Genomic DNA, 17,974 nt, shown 5'->3' with positions numbered 1-17,974 from the left:
TGTTTTGGGTGGGGGGGGGGGGGGGGGAAACTAAATATAAACAAATTTAGACGCCTTGCGTAGCTACAACGTGTAAGTGAAGACAGCCATGCATGAATACCCACCCACCTCCCCAGGGGTCGTGTCATTCTCAGCCAACAGACGTCACTGGATGCGGGTATGGAGAGGTACGTGATCAGCACACCGCTCTCCCGGCCGTATGTCAGTTTACGAGGCCGGAGCCGCTACTGCTCAGTCAAGTAGCTCCTCAGTTTGCCTCACAAGGGCTGAGTGCACCCCGCTTGCCAACAGCGCTCGGCAGACTGGATGGTCACCCATCCAAGTGCTAGCCCCGCCCGACAGCGCTTAACTTCGGTGATCTGACGGGAACCGGTGTCACCACTGCGGCAAGGCTGTTGGCGTAAGAAATGCATACTTCAACATAAATGCAGATGCTGGGCAAACCTGCAGGTTGCACTGTCGCGAACGCCACCTGTGCGCTGTCGTCAACACGTTACAAGTGTCAGTCGTGTTGAGAAATGTGCTCTATGCAGTGTCGTGAGTGGATTACGTGGGAGCTAAGTGAATTCGAGGGTGGTCAAACTGCTCGTGCTCGTACGGTGGGTACTTCGGTGGCCAAGGGAGACGATGTGTCTGGCGTTTCAAGAAGCGCTGTAGCGAAAATTTATACCGCGTAAACGAAAGAGGAAAAAATATCGTGCCTTAAGTCACAACGCGGACGAATGTGTGTACTGACAAGGGGGAGGCCACGACGTTTGGAACGCGGATTTACTGCAAACTTCGTACACTCGTAGTACTCCATTAGGACAACAAAATGTGTAAGCAGTAGCGTTATTGAGAAAATCGCAAGACAATTTCGGTCGAACTATATATACGTGTGGGTGGCCATTTTTATCATGAACCGGCGGCACCCGACTGGTTAGCGTTCAAGCCCCGTAACCATTGGCTCGATGGATCGATTCCCGTTCATTAGTTTTTTTCAGCACAGTCATTTTCTTTTCTATTTATATTACAATTGACATAAAGGGGAAAATACGTGTAATCGGATGAACTTTTATTAAATTTACAATATTATTTGGCAGTCTACAAATTTTTATTATCACAAATAATAGAATTTACTATCGACTAGTAAACGACACCCAAACGCATAAAGTGATACTGAAAATGTATGCTTGTCCGTGTCTTCAAAATTGTTCGTATTTAATCGAAAGAGAACGAGAAATTGCTTCTCGTGAAAACGCTGTTAAAATACAGTCGATACTGCATGACCAATTAGTAGCGGCGATATTTAAGGAAGTGCTTCGTTATGCATGGTTTGCTTCCAAATTATCGTGTGAAAGAGAGGTTTCTGAAAATGTTAACGAGGTTTGTTTCCCCACGGAAAACCTCAAAAGACCTTGCGTATGCGGAAACATAGAATTTATTCAATGCAGCTGGTGCCGTTTAACTTTATGTTTTCCATGTTTTTACGAAAAATACCGTCCTGCAACTTATACTCGTAATGTCGAAAGTGACGATTAATTGTACATCTTTCGAAAGCCTTCTGTGCCGCTCATAGACTTGGAGGTAACAAGTCACTACGGGTTTCTTCCAGGTATGAGGGAATTCTCAAATCACGGACAAGCATACATTTTCAGTATCACTTTATGCGTTTGGTCGTTTACTAGTCGATAGTTATGAATATTATATTATTTGTGATAATAAAAATTTGTAGAATGACAAATAACATTGTAAATTTAATAAAAGTCCATCCGATTACACGTATTTTTTCCTATTATATCAATTGTAATATAAATAGTAAAGAAAATGACTGTGTTGAAGCCGGCCGGGGTCGTCGAGCGGTTCTAGGCGCTACAGTCTGGAACCGCGCGACCGCTACGGTCGCAGGTTCGAATCGTGCGTCGTGCATGGATGTTTGTGATGTCCTTAGGTTAGTTAGGTTTAAGTAGTTCTAAGTTCTAGGGGACTTATGACCTCAGCAGTTGAGTCCCATAGTGCTCAGAGCCATTTGCACCATTTTGACTGTGTTGAAAATAAAAAAAAAAAAAACTAACGAACGAGAATCGATCCAGCGGCCCAATGATTACGAGACTTGTACGATAACCACTCGGCTGCAGCAGCCTCGTGGTAAAAATAGCCACGCACAGGTATATATTTGACTACTGAAATTACCTTGCGATTTTCTCAATAACGTTTGAGAAGTACGCGCTACTGCTTACACATTTTGTTGTCCTAATGGAGTACTACGAGTGTACGAAGTTTGCAGTAAATCCGCGTTCCAAACGTTCTGGTCTCCCCTTGTGAGTGATCGTGACAAACGCTCGTTAAGAAGGATTGCAACGAAAAATAAGAGAGTGACACTGCAAATGTCGTTGCATAGCTGAGTGTCCCAATCGCAAACGTTGCCAACACCAAAACAACATGAAGTCAGCTCTATAAGCCGGGAAATGCAAGGCGAGATGGAATTCTAACAGCACTCATCAGTTATGCAGATGCCCGTAACAGGAAAACCTGCTGCCGGAGCCATGAAACTTGCACACTGTTTCCAACTACTGTACGAGTCTGCGTCCCAAGATGACGTCCCAACATGACGGGTTTTCGGCGATGACTTGAGCAGCCTTATCGTGGTATTCCATGGGCGCCGTGGTTAACCTACAAGGTAGCACTACTGCCAAGGATTATATGGCGATTCTCACTGACCAGGTCCGTCCTACGGCACAACGTTTGTTCTCCAACTGTGATGCTGCGTTCCAAGACGACCGGACCCCTGTTCGTACAGTTCGCATCGCCCAGGACAGTGGTCACCAGGGTGAATTGTCGCATCTGCCCCGGCAAGCACAGAAACCGGATTTCAATATTATTGAACCTTTTCGGTCTACTTTGGAGACAGGGGTGCGTAGTCGCTATACACCTCATCATCGTTACCTAATTACCGAGCGAGGTGGCGCAGTGGTTAGCACACTGGACTCGCATTCGGGAGGACGACGGTTCAATCCCGTCTCCGGCCATCCTGATTTAGGTTTTCCGTGATTTCCCTAAATCGCTTCAGGCAAATGCCGGGATGGTTCCTCTGACAGGGCACGGCCGATTTCCTTCCCCATCCTTCCCTCACCCGAGCTTGCGCTCCGTCTCTAATGACCTCGCTGTCGACGGGACGTTAAACACTAATCTCCCCCCTCCCCCTTCCTGTTACCTAATCCTGCCACTATTTTGCAGGGAGAACGAGAAGCTGTTATGAATGCCATCGGTTTGTAACATTACTGATGGGAAGGTGAGTAAATACTGTTATCTAAAACCGCTAAATAGTACTGTTCACTTTGAACTCTCATCATTAAGTAGTCTCACCAACACTGAATAAAAAAAAAGAAACCTTCACCAGGCGCAGAACACAATGCGCTTGTCCTAAAAATTTAAATTGAAACTAATAAGAATGAAAATGTCATTTAAGTTCTTGGGTGATATAATTGGGCGGTAAAATTTAATATTTATCTTTCAGATCTTCATATCTGCTGTTCTGCTCATATCCCGCTTTCCGTAATACACTATGTGATCAAAAGTAACCGAACATCCACAGAAACATACGTTTCTCATATTAGGTGCATCGTGCTACCACCAACTGCCAGGTACTCCATATTAGCGACCTCAGTAGTCATTACACATCGTGAGAGAGCAGAATGGGGAGCTCCGTGGAACTCACAGACTTCCAACGTGGTCAGATGAATGGATGTCACTTGTGTCATACGTCTGTACGCGAGATTTCCACACTGATAACCATCCCTAGGTCCACTGCTTCCGATGTGATAGTGAAGTGGAAACGTAAAGTGCCACGTGCAGCACAAAAGCGTACAGGCCGTCTGTTGACTGACAGACACCGCCGACAGTTGAAACAGTCGTAATGTGTAATAGGCAGACATCTATCCAGAACATAGCACGGAAATTCCAAACTGCACCAGGATCCACTGCAAGTACTATGACAGTTGGGTGAGAAAACTTGGATTTCATGGGCGAGCGGCTGCTCATAAGCCACACATCACGCCGATAAATTCCAAACGACGCCTCGCTTGGTGTAAGGAGCGTGAACATTGGGCAACTGGACAGTGGAAAAACGTTGTGTGGAGTGACGAATCGCGGTACACAATGTGCCAATCCCATGGCAGGGTGTGGGTATGGCGAATGCCCGGTGAACGTCATCTGCCAGCGTGTGTAGTACCAACAGTAAAATTGGGAGGCGGTGGTGTTGTGGTGTGGTCGTGTTTTTCTTGGAGGGGGTTTGCACCCCTTGTTGCTTTGCGTGGCACTATCACCACACAGGTCTATATTGATATATTAAGCACCTTCTTGCTTCCCACTTTTGAAGAACAATTCGAGGATAGCGATTGCATCATTCAACACGACCGAGCATAATGCGCGGCCTGTGGCGCAGTGGTTACACGACAATAACATCCCTGTAATGGACTGGCCTGCACAAGGTACTGACCTGAATCCTATAGAACACCTTTGGGATGTTCTGAAACACCGACATAGTGCCTGGCTTCACTGTCCGACATCGATACCTCTTCTCAGTGCAGCACTCCGTGAAGAATGGGCTGCCATTCTCCATTACACCTTCCAGCACCTGATTGAAAGTATGTCTGCGAAAGTGGAAGCTGTCATCAAGGCTAATGGTGGGCCAACACCATATTGAATTCCATCATTATCGATGGAGGGCGCCACGAACTTGTAAGTCATTTTCAGCTACGTGTCCGGATACTTTTGATCGCATAGTGTAGGTTGCTGTAACAAACTGTAGAAAATTTGCCACATCGTAGAAATCATGAAAGAAAGTTCAGGAGTTGATATGAATTATTTTTATTACGGAGTAGGTGGTGCGCAGTAATGAACATTTGGTGTTACAAACCGACTACATCTTGACTCTCTAATAACGGGCTACAACCGGCATAATGACCGTTCCCTTATACGTCTATTTATACTTTTAGTAACAATCAATAGCATTTTTTAAGACTCAAATTGACAAAATTACAAAAGAAAGTTGATACACAATGGTAAACTTTGGAGAGTGTAATTTAGGTACCTCATTTCCTGATGAGTATTTTCTCTGCCTCGTGATGACTGGGTGTTGTGTGATGTCCTTAGGTTAGTTAGGTTTAAGTAGTACTAAGTTCTAGGGGACTGATGACCATAGATGTTAAGTCCCATAGTGCTCAGAGCCATTTGAACCTGATGAGTATGTGTAAGCAGTTTGTGAAATAAACAATTTAGAAAAATAAAGAAAGATAATGTACAAAAATGGGAATTACATTTGATTAATTTATAAGCGAAATACAAGAATCTTCGTTTCCATAACATGAAGTGGAGCTGCTATCAATTAATAGTAGCCACTTAGTTCAAAATGATCGCTACGGCTGCAAATCTGTATATGTTTACATTCGTAATAAAGAATGGCATAATTTCTCTTTAATTATTGTAGCAAGTAGTTTACATTGCTGATCTACTATACTGCAAACTTTGATGAAATAAGGCATGGCTGTACTATGGGACTTAACATCTGAGGTCATCAGTCCCCTAGAACTTAGAACTACTTAAACCTAACTAAACTAAGGACACCACAGACATCCATGTCCGAGGCAGGATTCGAACCTGCGACCGTAGCGGTCGCGCGGTTCCAGACTGAAGTGCCTAGAACCGCTCGGTCACACCGGCCGGCACATACAGTGTGAATAGAATCTGAGGTAAACGTAAATTCTAGTGAACATTGGTAGTCATTACAGAATTTGGCTAATTATTGGCTTCAATGTAAACAAAAAACATTCCTACTAATTACAGAGTCTGGATATTAAGCATGTTTCAAAGTGATTTAGTAATGGTGTTGTGTACACAGTTCCGCGTAGTCAGCACGTACACAACTTTCCCACTAGAGGGCGCCCCACTAAGCACAACAGCGCAGGCGCAGCGCTCGTCCGTCTCCGCATTACGAGATGGCGCTGCCATAGAGACGGACCAAATTCTGCTTCCGCCGATCTGCGTATTAATGTAATGCAGCCAATGAGATTGCTGCTAACGTAGAACCTTTTCTCCTCGCGGATCACACTCGCGCAGTGAACATGAACACGCGAGGTATTATAACAAGTGTACAGACCTCCGATTAGTCAGTCTGCATCAGCCTGTACCAGTCTGCATTGGTCTGTACCAGTCTGTACAAGTTCTACATTTTTCTGTACCAGTCTAAAGTCAAGTTTCAGTCTGCGCCTAATAAGATTATCATATTCCTGTACATAGCCATGAAGATAAATGTATAGACACTTTTGTCAAGTATCAGAGATATATGTGAGAATAAGATTAACGTACTAATACCAAAGGAACTTCAGATTGTCAATTGTAAATAGCATCCAGAACCAAGTTAAGTAATTTTTAGGCTTTTTATTATTTTAATAAATGTGTGTGAAAATTAGTCAAGTTCTGTTTAAAGTTGGTCACCGTCAATCTGCTACTCTAAGCGTGCAAGTGGCATTTCTATCGTCTGACCTAACGGCAGAAGATAAACATGCCACGATAAGACCACGAGACATATTGCTGACACTCGCCTACTTCGTTAGAGCGACAAGTCAAATAATCTGATGGTGTGTGTAGTGAAGGTCTTACAGTACGCACACCACAAATGGGCTTTCTATTTGGCTTCTGACTAGAGCTTCCTTATTAACTGTAGCGTAATTCGCATGGTAATTGCAATATTGGAATGATTGACAATATTTTATTTGCGTATCTGAGGCTTAAACGGCTCTTCGGACTGTGTTCCGTATCAGGGTTTCCTACACCGTATTAGGTATGACAGTGTGTTGTGTTTGTGATCTTTCAACATTTTTGTCCACCCCCTGTAGGGCAGAGTGTTTACGATGAGATAAAAAGGCTTGCAGAGAATAGACGGGCGTGCAGAGTAGCCTCGGGCCAGTCCTTGGACTGAAGACCACAACAACAACGAAGTAGCGACCTGGGGCACGATTTGAAGGGCAGCGTCCTCGGACGCCACGGCGCAGATAGCCTGCTGTGGTAGGAAGCCAACTGCCCGGTTTGTCGTGTGTCGCGTGTCGCTGGCGGCGAGGCCGCACTGTCCACCCCTGCGGTGGCGCCGCGTCTCAATTGTTTGATTGCCGGCGGCGGCGGCGGCGGCTCCGCAGATGGCCGCACAGGAAGCTGCGGGCGACACACACACACACACACAACGACACGGGCGAGGAACCGGAACACACACGTGCTCCCGCACACGTAGCGTTGCTACCAGCCAGTGTCAACTGGATGTGTCCTGGGCGATATCAGATTACGCTGTCCACAGGGCAGCGTGCTAGGCGAAAGAATTAGTCGGGCTACATCGAACCTACCTACGACAACCCGTGACTGTAACACCTGTTGGTTCGCCAGCATCTGTATCACTAAAACTGCTAAAGTGACTTGGCCCTGCGTGCAGGTGGCATCATCATCATCATCTTGGACAGTTTCCAGCCACTGGCTGGGTCTGTCGGGAACACAAGCCTCTCCATCGTGTTCTGTCTTTCCACCATTCCCCCTCTTCCACCTTCGTCCAGTCCTCTTCTCATCACACATTCCTTCACTCCCTTCACCCATCTATCCCTTGGTCTTCCTCTGGGCCTCTTCCCCTCCAGTTGCAGATCAAACATCCTCTTTGGAATTCTTCCCTCATCCATTCTCTTCATGTGTCCATACCACTGCAGTCTTGATTTTCTGTCCTGTACTGGTTCCTCCTTTAGTCTTTCCCTCACATACACATTTCGCAATCTGTCTCGTCTTGTTACACCCAACCTGCTCCTCTGGAACTTCATTTCACTAGCCTGTATTCTACTTTTGTCGCTTTTGTGCATTACCCATGTCTCACTTCCGTATGCCAATATGGGGACAAAGTAGGTTCGGTATATAATTCCCTTGGATTTCTGTGGCACCTCCTTGCTCCAAATAAGCCCCCTAATGCATTTGTAGAACTGCCCTGCTTTTCTGCACCTTCCATTTATTTCCATTGCGTTTCCCCCCTTACTTGCAATCACGCTTCCCAGGTACTTGAAGTTCTCTACCACTTGTAGTTTTTCCCCTCCACAAGTTATATCCACATTTGGCCTATTCTTCTTCCTTGTTGTGACGATTATTTCACTTTTCTTTGCAGAGAAATGCATTCCATATTGTGCTGCCGTTGCCTCCCATGCATCCAACTGCTCTTGCACCTCCTTCTCGCAATTTCCCCATAACATCGGGTCATCGGCAAAAAGCACTGCTTTCATTTTATGATCTCCAATTGCATCTGATACTTGCTGTAGGATTTCATCCATAACAATAATAAACAATAAAGGCCCAGCCCATTTTCCAGCTTGAACCATGCAGTACGTTCCCTCCCCATTTGCACACAACTCTCACTTCCCTCGTACATTTTTCTGACTTTTCGTGTTATCTCTTCATCTATCCCTTTTGCGTTCAGCACATCCCAGAGCTTGTCCCTACAGATACTGTCATACGCCTTCTCAATATCCAAAAAGGCCATGATTAAGTCCTTCCCGTACTCATAGTGCCTCTCCTGCAGTTGCCTTACCGCAAATATGAGGTCCGTTGTTGATCTTCCCGGTCTGAAACCGTACTGCTCCTCTTGCAGTCTACTTTCAATACTACTTCTTATTCTCTTCTCCAGGATCTTTTCATAGATTTTTCCACAGTGGCATAGCAGGGTGATTCCTCTGTAGTTCTCACATCTCCTTTTATCCCCGTTCTTGAAGATCGGGACTATAATTCCTTTCTTCCAATCCTCAGGAATTCTGTTCTCCTTCCACACCACCCTCAGCACTCTGTATAGCCACTGGGTTCCTACTTCTCCTGCTGCTCGTATCACATCCACTGTTACTTCGTCCCAACCTGGTGCCTTGCCCCCTTTCATCCTCTTTATGGCTTCTTCATTCCAAGTTAGATCATCAATTTCCCCACTATTATAATCGTCTGCTGCCTTTGGCTCTCAATCGCTGTTAGTTACCCGCTTGGCGGCATTCAACAGATCTTCAAAGTACTCCTTCCAAATCTTTTTGAGCTCATGCATTTCCTCCACAACTCTTCCATTATTATCCATGATCCTCAGGCACTCGCTTCTGTCGTTCCTCTTATTTCTTACCATGGTGTAAAGTACTTTTTTGTTCCCTTCACTGTCCTCTTCTAACATTCTTGTCCATTTTTCCAACCACTTCTTCTCCGCCCTTACTATGGTCTGTGCCGCTTTCTTGCTTTCGTTATATTTTACCCTAGCTTCCTCTGTTCGGGTCTGGAACCATTCTCTGAAGGCTTTGTTCTTTCGAAGTATTGCCTCTTTACATATATTGTTCCACCATGGGGTTTCCCTACTTCTCCTCTTTGTGCTAGTTCTTCCGCACACAGTCTCAGCTGCCTCAACTAGAGCCCTCTTGAAATCTCCCCATTCTTCTTCCACTGTTCTCTGATCTTCCTTTGGCAGCTCCTTCCTGATCAGTGTCTGGTACTGGGTTCTCCGTTCATCCTCTTTCAGCATCCATATCTTCAACCTTTTCTCCTGTATTTCTGTTGCCCTCCTATCTTTTTTCTCTCTCAGGGTGTCTACCAACAGCCGATGGTCACTGTCTAAGGCCTCAGATGGAATGACCTTAACATCTGTGAGGCTGCTCATCATCTGCCTATCCACTAGTATATAGTCTACTACTGAAGTTTGGGACCAGTCCCCACTGTACCAAGTTATTTTGTGACTACTTATCTTCTTGTACCAGGAATTTGCGATCGCCAGCCCATTCCTCTTGCAGAATTCCAGCAACAATTTTCCTTCTCTATTTCGGTTCCCCCAGCCCTCTGGTCCCATTATCTCCTCGAATCCTTTCCTGTCTGTGCCAACATGTGCATTGAGGTCCCCTATTATAATCTGATTTCCTCCATTTAGCTGCTTTTGCATGTCATCTCCAAAATCCTCCTTCTCCTTTTTTGTACACCCCACCTGTGGGGCATATGCTTGGATGATTTCAATGCTTTTTCCTTTCACCCGTACTCTGGCTTTTATCATTCGATCATTGATACCTTCCACCTCCTCCTGCAGACCCTCTCTAACCACTATTGCCACTCCATTTCTTCCCCTCTCATTCCCTATCCAGTACAGTTTACATCCTTTACTTAGTGGTTTTTCACAAACTCCTCTCCACCTAGTCTCAGCAAGTCCCAGGATGTCCAATTTCCTCCTTTCCATCATTTCTACAATTTCTTCTAACTTCCCAGTTAGAGTCCTTACGTTTAGGGTGCCCAGTCGTAAACCATCTCGTAATCCTTTTCCATTGCTTGGTCGGTTTCCTTTAGATCCGTTCCGTGATCCGAGGCATGTTCCCTTTTTGAAAGCAGTTGATTTATCCACTACTGGCTTGCTAGGCCTATCGCAGCTTCACCAGAGCCCCGTTAGCCGTCACGTTTCAGGGTTCCCATAGGGCCTTCTCAGCTACCGTAGCGGTCCTGGGGCACACGAAGTCCCCGCTGTACATCGCCCCTATAGGCAGTCCCCTACTTTGTGCCGTTGCCCATCTCCCACGACTTGGACGAGGGGTTGGACTTATGGGAGGCCATTCAGAGGCAGCAAAAATTTGATTTTTACGTTATTATTTCCGTAGAATACAGCGACAGAAAAAAAATCCAGCACCAAGAAGGAGTTGCGCGAGATACACGAAAGTTGGCACACGTGTTCCTACAGCTGAAACATGACGTCTATTCATATTTCGCGCCAGTTGCATTAGAGCGCCGCTAGTAGCGCCACTATGAGGATAAAAATCAGGTTTGCTTCAGTTACGCGCTGTAAGGGTCGTGAGCATACGTTACCTTTCAGACTGGACGTAGTGAGTCGATGCTGGTGAAGACTGCCTTACGACGACGAAGATGCCGTTATAAACAGCTCGCCGGCCGGGGTGGCCGAGCGGTTCTAGGCGCTACAGTCTGGAACCACGCGACCGCTACCGTCGCAGATTCGAATCCTGCCAGGGGCATGGATGTGTGTGATGTCTTTAGGTTAGTTAGGTTTAAGTAGCTCTAGGGGACTGATGACCTTAGAAGTTTCCACAGTGCTCAGAGCCATTTGAACCAATATAAACAGCTTACTGAGTTCGAACGAGGTCACGTAATAGAGCTACGACAAGCAGAATGTTCCTTCCGTCATATCTGAGAAAAATGTGGCAGGAATGAAGCCACTGAACATGGTCGCTGGTAGCGGTGCTCACGGGGAACGTACGGGGCCAAGAAGACAGGGTTGTGGATGGCCACGTGCCACTACCAAGAGGGAAGACCGCTGTGTTTAGCGTTGTGCCGCAACGTACTGCGTCTGCAGCAGCAATTCTAGCACCAGTGACGTAACGAACAAGTAAGTTATTTCGAGGACAGTTCAGAGCCAGATGCCCTGTAGCGTGTATTCCACTGACCGCAAACCACCATCATTTGTGACTTCAGTGGTTTCAAGCGAGAGCACGTTAAAGGGTGGATTGTCATCCGCTGTGTTATATGATGAAAGCCAGTTCTGACTCGGTACCAGTGATGGCTCTGGAACCAACCCGTTTGCATCCTATACACACTGAACCTGCACCTGGAGTTATTGTCTGGGATGTAATTCATATGACAGCAGGAGCACTCCCTTCGTTATCCCACGCGCCCTGACTGCAAATTTATATGTCAATCTGGTGATTCGACCTACTGTACTGCCATTCATGAGCAGCATTCCATGGGTATTTTTCAACAGGATAACGCTCGCCCAATACCGCTGTTGAAACACAGCGTGCTCCACAGAGTGTCGACATGTTGCCTTGGCCTACTCGATCACCAGATCTGTCTCCAATCGTGCATGTATGGCTCATCGTCAGATGACAACTCCGGCGTCGCCCATAACCGGCATTAACTGCTCCTGTAATGACCGACCACGTGCAACAGACACGAAACTCCATCCCACAAACTGACATGCGGAACCTGCACGACGCAGATGCATGCACGTTTCCATGTCGCATTCAGAATTGTGGCAGTGACACTAGTTATTAATGTACCAGCAGGCGGCCGGAGTGGCCGTGCGGTTCTAGGCGCTACAGTCTGGAGCCGAGCGTCCGCTATGGTCGCAGGTTCGAATCCTGCCTCTGGCATGGATGTGTGTGATGTCCTTAGGTTAGTTAGGTTTAATTATTTCTAAGTTCTAGGCGACTGATGACCTCATAAGTTAATTAGCATAGTGCTCAGAGCGATTTCAACAAATTTTGTATCAGCATTTGAAATTTCCAATGGTTTTCTCGCCCTTACATTAACCTGTGATCTTGAAGCGTTAATCACTTAAATATTTTACCTACATAAATAATGTATTCCTGAAGTTTCATTACCCCTGATTAATTGTTTCTTTATGTTGAAATTCTTTTTCCGTCAGAGTATGAAACACTTTTTCCTGGAACACAAAACTGAGACACTATTAAACTGTGGCAAGGCATGTAGGAGATACTCTTAAACTAACGAGATTTTGATATCTTGAAATACTGGAAAAAGTTGAAAGAAGAATTCTAAACAAATTACCGGTGTCTGGAAGTGATAGTAACGTTCAATACACATTAAGGTCAATCAGAGAGCTCTATTTGAGAATGAGAAAGCTAACTGATGTAATGAGGGAAAGAAGACAACAGTTTTGTGGACACATATTCCGAATGGATGATAAAAGACTAATCCAGAAGATTTACAGCTTACTAAAGAGTTACAAATCCAAACCCACATGGTTCATCGAAATTGACAAAGATATGAAAAGCACAAGACTCAGAAAGGACAAAATAGATAACATAACACTCTTTAGAGAAGCAACACAAAAGGCAGGATTTCAGAAAAGGAATAAATCAGCGAAAGGAAGAAAATGGACTCAAGAATAAAAGGTACGACGCTCTCGAAGGATGAGGGACGTCTGAGAGCAACGAAAATTAAAGATAAAGGAGCGAAACCAAAGTTGCTTTATCGAATCGTCCAAAACGAATATACTGACGGAATTTAAAAAATTACTGAAGTAAAACCTTAGGAGAGGTAAAAGGAAAGCGCAGGGAAATGTGACTGGCTGACCAGCTACAAAAAACGCAACACATTAAGAACATCTACCTAAAATTTTAGGGAACACGTTAGACAGATCACTAAACCTTAAAACTCGCACCACATTCGTGAGGACGTTACCTAAAATAGAGGGAAGATCTGTCGGAAAATCTGCTGTCACTCCCCGGTCGGAAAATAAAACACAGTTTAATAAAATAAGGCCCCCAATTGTCTGTACGCTGCAGGCACCGCACATTGGAGAGTCTTCTCGCCGGAGCAAGAACCCATGCGTGATAGGGCTATGTGTGGTGTCACCGCCAGACACCACACTTGTAGGTGGTAGCCTTTAAATCGGCCGCTGTCCGCTAGTATACGTCGGACCCGCGTGTCGCCACTGTCAGTGATTGCAGACCGGGCGCCGCCACACGGCAGGTCTAGAGAGACGTCCTAGCATTCGCCCCAGTTGTACAGCCGACTTTGCTAGAGATGGAACTGACAAATTACGCTCTCATTTGCCGAGACGATAGTTAGCATAGCCTTCAGCTACGTCATTTGCTACGACCTAGCAAGGCGCCAATATCAATTGTTATTAATCTTGTGATGCATGTACCGTCAAGAGAGATGTTCACCAATTGTGGATTAAAGTTAAGTATTCTACCAGTTACCTCCTTTTTTTACTAGACTCAACTCCTATAACTGTTCCAGACCTCACGCCAGCCTGCGTGAGCTTAAACGCGTGCCTTTCGGCTACCAGTCATAGTGGATTGGCTGTCGGGCCAGTCCACTACACTATGGCCTATGCGAAGATGTGTAGGAGAATCTCATCCTGTCGACATGGTTGGAAGGAGGTACGCCACGACCGCGTTGTGGGATTTACTAACTGGAGGTTATTACCTGTCACTTTCAGCCACCCATCCTCATATCGACGCAACCCTCTGGATCCCAATAGAGAGATGAGAGCATGCAGGGAGATAGCGCACGGAACTATTAGAACATCAAAACACCCTCTCTTGGCCGCTACATATGCCCTTTCGTTCCCTGCGATACGCTTGTGTCCTGACATTCAGCTGAAGGACATCTTTTCCAGCCGTTGTAGCCGGAGGAGGCCGTCCTGGACATACTGAACTAGTTTATCAGCTGGATACAAGCGTTGCAGAGACCGAAAGGCACTCAGGGAGTCGGAACAGACGAGGAATTTAGCAGGCGTCTCACATTTCATCTGCTCCAGTGCCCCCAAGAACGCTGATAGTTCGGCATCGAATACAGTGTACTGTGGAGACAGCTGAATCTTGAGAACACGATCTGGGAAAACAAGAGAGCGACCATTGGAGTCCCTCTGTTTAGATCTGTCTATGAAGGCAGGCACATAGCTGTGATGGCCATTAAAAATGTTGGGAAAAGTCGCATTAAAAATCGAAGCACGAGCACAATCTCTCCTCTACTGCACTAAATCTAAAATTACCTTTGTCTCCTGCAGTGACCAGAATGGAAGTCCGGACATGCCTTGTAGCCAGGAGACAACCATATTCATTTTGATAGGACTTAAGTACTTGCAGCGACAAGTGGATACCATACAGGGAGGCCATAGAGATTGCAAAACACGTTAGAAATTTCATTAGGAACGAGGAGGGCGGAAAATTGAATGAAATTTGGATTCCGGTGCGAAGAAGATGTGCACCAATTTTCCTCCATGGGACGACAGCAACAGCGGACGACGCGAGCCGACAACGGCCAATCACGCTCGCGTATTCGAAACATGTGACGCCACGCCACTCTGCGGAAGCTCACGGAAGCGGATTTTTACTGTAGTCGGTAGCGAGCCAGGATGTGAATCGACTTTCAACGAAACTACGATCACTCTTGGAATGTCCTCCGTAGATGGGGATGAAACGTCCATTCGACCACGACATAATAGGCGGAACATTTTGTTAATTGTGACATTTCCTACCGTGAAAGTTTGCATTTTACGGGTGGGTAACAGTTGTACTATTTACAGGAAGAATATTTTCTGGTGGTGAGAAAAATATTAGCTGACTGCTGCTACTTTAGCAGGGCTGAATAATGGAACTATATTTAAACATTAAAGATTTAGTCAGGATCCTGTGATTGGTGGTCATTGATGGCCAGAATTTCTGCCTATAGTTACTTTATGAAGAACATCACAGTTATATCACAAGAATAACATTCATTCAGAGCGTGTTCGGCAAAGGAGGAATCCACCAACCTGGAAAGGAGTTATCGACGAAACCTTGCTGTTAGTAAACCGTGCAATGTCTGTCAGCTTCATCGATCTGTGGAATTAAAAGGCTTTCTAGCAAATCCAGATACACAGTTTTCTCCAAGAAGAAGAGGGGGTCGTACGCTTTTAGTCTTCTAAGGGAACGAAACGCATTAACTTTGGGCTTGTCACAAACGTGTCCCAAGGTCGCAAGTGTGTGTTTGTTGCAATGTATTCTGCATCTGTGTGTATTCACCGTGCCACAGATGTGTTCCCTTCGTGTTGAGTCAGATTAGTAATTATGACCCTACGTCATTGATCTACATACAATACTAGACACAAGTTCTAGTAAATCCTATAAATTCCACTCTGTTCTAAAGGTGGAATCCTGTCTTTACTGTTGAACAGAATGTGTGGAACAGTATATTTTGTACAAAAAGTTGGTGCTCTTATATTTCCTGGATTTTAGTTTGCTGTACGTACGTGTGAAGTCCTACTTGCCAGGCATACGGTGTTAATTTTCCATGAAGTCCAAAACAGCTCGCACTCCGCTGGGCAGAGAATGACTCATTCTTCTCTCCCTTCCTTCCGCTTAGTACGTTAAACAATATAATGAGAAAATTCCCTGTTACATCTACATGCTCTTGAACCTGGAAACATTTCGAATCTTTTGCAGTTTGCATGCTGCAATTTTCATCATAAACTTATTCTTTAAAGCCGAAAGTGAACTATAGTGAACTGCTTTTCTTTTAATCTGAATAAATCTAAGCCATTCATCAATGAGCGTACAAGGCTGAACTGACGGTGTGAGGTAACGGGTGAATTGTGGCGCCCTGAAAATATTCTGTGTTCGGAGTTGGCTTGGCCCCACGGGCCGCTCGGCCAGCCGGGGTCCGCCGAACGTTATCCATACGAGAGGGGTAGCCCCAGCGCATGGTCCAGCTGCGTGGCTGCGAATTCCATTGTGACGCTGTGTCGATTAAGGAGACATGCTGGGAGTGCCAAACATGGCGGACTTCGTGAAATCTTAATGGCAGACATTTCACAGTTCGCATAGAAATTAATAGTAGCCAGATGAATCATGGTACCTAAAAAAACATGTGCATTACCATTATTTGCATCACGATTCTGATGGTGTAATCAGATTTTCAATATATTCATTAATTTAAAGTTTAGTATCTGACGATAAATTATACAAGTAACACCCAGCAACGAATTTCCAGTATCTTAACGGTTCTTCCGATTTCGTCGATCTACATGTCTTTAGAAAGCTCAAAAGTACTTCTACTATCGTACTCGTGATTGAAAGTCGTTAAGATAGTACCTGCAGATTTTATTTAAATGCAATCTTTCATTTATAAATTTATATGTTACTTTCATAATTCGCAATTGCCGAGTGACAGAAATCTTCGACCATTCGATTCATGTGTGTATTCTTATTGTATACGGCAGACTCAGCGGTATTTGGCCTGTAATGCGGCAACTACGTATCCCATTTTCAGTTGAAAGCCCGCAACTGACAACTGAGCATCAACATCAATAAGAGATCAACAAAAAGAAGCAACGACATACGCTACTGTTCGATTACACTATTAGCGACGTATCCGGGGAAAGGGTTATTGCCATAAAATAGCTTGAAAAACCATCCATAGCGATTTAAAGTGAAGAGACTAAACAAAACTAAATTTAAGAAAAGTAGATGGCAAAATAAGAATCTTTGGAGGAATGTTAAGGAAATGTGATTCACCTACCAAACCTGTGGCTGACAAAATTTTTTTCAGTCACCGCTCGAGTGTTACGAATATGCTCAACAAACTCTACTGGCAGGTCATACAACCGAGGCGTTTTGCAACATGGAAAGGGTTCCTGCTGAAATTACGAGAAGAGTTGGCAATGTAATACTTGAAACTTCCTGGCAGATTAAAACTGTATGCCGGACCGAGACTCGAACTCGGGACCTTTGCCTTTCGCGGGCAAGTGCTCTACCAACTTTTTTCTTTTTTTTTTATCTTTTTAATTTATTTTTTGTTCTTTTTTAGTGCCTCCCGTCTCTCCTTCTAGCCCTTCCATTCGCTCTCCTTCATGCGCCTTCTTCGGCGAGCTTCAATGCCCCACTTTTTTTTTTATGGGTTATGAAACTGAATTGCATCTTGAAGACAATGTTAAAGAATAGTAATCCGAATAGATTACCGTGAAAATAACTCACTCTATTATACTGTTGACTGCATTAACGGAACGCAAAATATTCTTCCATTAGAATTTAAACGAAAATGAGAGAGAAGCAAAAGTAAAAATTAAAAGAGGAAATTAAACTTCTTCAGTGATGCACGTCTTATACATTACAATTATTTTTGCCTTACTATTCTTCTGCTGTGCCATGACTCCTGTTACTTGCTGGGTAAACATGCTTTTTAGGGGTTCTGTTGAGGCCTTCACGGCTACTGTATCGGCGCCGGAGCACACGAAGTCCCCACAGTACTTCACCCTCAACAGCAATCCCCTACTTTGGCAGTCTATCTTGTTCCGTCGATGACCAACTGAGCTACCCAAGCACGACTCACGCCCCGTCCTCACAGCTTTACTTCTGCCAGTACCTCGTCTCCTATCTTCCAAACTTTACAGAAGCTCTCCTGCGAACCTTGCAGAACTAGCACTCCTGAAAGAAAGGATATTGCGGAGACATGG

General features: G+C 45.0%; 1 pseudogene; it reads right to left on the bottom strand.

Moving 5' to 3' along the window:
- Positions 1–282: 282 nt before the first annotated feature.
- LOC126095883 (5S ribosomal RNA) lies at positions 283–400 on the bottom strand (annotated as a pseudogene).
- Positions 401–17,974: the final 17,574 nt, after the last annotated feature.

The sequence above is a fragment of the Schistocerca cancellata genome, chromosome 8 (assembly GCF_023864275.1).
Source record: "Schistocerca cancellata isolate TAMUIC-IGC-003103 chromosome 8, iqSchCanc2.1, whole genome shotgun sequence".
In the NCBI taxonomy this organism is placed as follows: domain Eukaryota; kingdom Metazoa; phylum Arthropoda; class Insecta; order Orthoptera; family Acrididae; genus Schistocerca; species Schistocerca cancellata.
Note: the sequence above shows the minus strand (reverse complement) of the source record. Positions and strands in the feature narration are given on the sequence as shown.